Here is a 1,188-nt window from a genome sequence, read left to right as displayed (position 1 = left end):
CCGGGGTCTCAACCAGGAAGCTCTCCGGTCCCTGGCAGAGGAGCGGGAGCAACTCGCTGAGGAGCAGAAGGCCTTCCTCCTCGAGAAGGCTGAAGTCGAAGAGCAACGGCGGCTTGCCGCTGAAAAGCTGTCTGCGCAGGAGGGTGAGCTGGTGCAGCGGAAGGTCAACCTTGACGCCCACGAGGAGGGGCCCTCAAGCAAGCGGAGGATGCTGCCGCAGCCATCGAGGCTGCCAAGAAGGAGCTGGAGATGAAGGTGGCGCAGCTGGAGGCCGATCTCAAGGCGAGCGGTGAGGAGCTTGCCGCGCTCAAGCGTGAGCGGGAGAAGGACGCCTACAGCCACTCAGAGCTGCAGGCTCGTCTCGCCGAAAAGGGCAAGGAGCTCAGTGCTGCCAAGGACTCCAACGCAGATCTTGAGTTGAAGCTGACTACTTTGACCAAGACACTGGACGGCGCCAGGGAGCAGGAGGTGGCCTTGAAGGAGGAGATCAAGGCTGACAAGGCGCTGCTGGCGAGTGCTGCCGCCGCCCAGAATGCTTTTAGGGAGAATGTGGAGCACTGGACGGAGGGTCTCGTGAATGTTGCCGCAGACATTGACAGGGAGCTGGCGTAGCTGGGGATGGAGGATCTTGGGTATCCCTCCGACGAGAACCTCCAACCCAGCGCCAAGCTCATCTTGTTCTTCAAAGGCGTGGCGACGGCCCTCCAGCGACTCTGGGAGAGGATCCCAAAGCAGCTGGCCGACGAGTCGCGCAAGATCTGCGCGGGAGCTCTTCAAAAGGTGTTGGTGAAGGTGGCCTTCCGCAACCCGGGCCTCAACCTCACCAACGTCCTCAAGACCCTGCCGCCGGATGCTGATCTGGAGGCGCTCAAGACCCTTGTCGCACCCATTGTGGACAAGGTGAGCGGGATCAAGAGGATTGTGGGCGATCGCGTAGACTAGGCCGCCCGTTTTCTTCTTTTCTTGTCGCTGCTGGTCATGTTATGAGAACAATCTGTTAGAGCCGCGACAAGCTACCTTGTAATATAACTCTATTCCGGGTAATGATTGCAATGTTATTCCCTTTACTTGATTCCTCCGTTTGTATGTTTTTGCCCTACGCTTTTAGGGAACTTGCCGGTGCAGGCACCTTAGCCGCGAGCGCTGAGTGCGGGATGTCAGCAGCCTGCTGGCGGTGCCGCTACCGAC

The sequence above is a fragment of the Triticum urartu genome, chromosome 5 (assembly GCF_003073215.2).
Source record: "Triticum urartu cultivar G1812 chromosome 5, Tu2.1, whole genome shotgun sequence".
Classification (NCBI taxonomy): domain Eukaryota; kingdom Viridiplantae; phylum Streptophyta; class Magnoliopsida; order Poales; family Poaceae; genus Triticum; species Triticum urartu.
The sequence above is the reverse complement of the archived record's forward strand: the minus strand, read 5'-3'. Positions refer to the sequence as shown.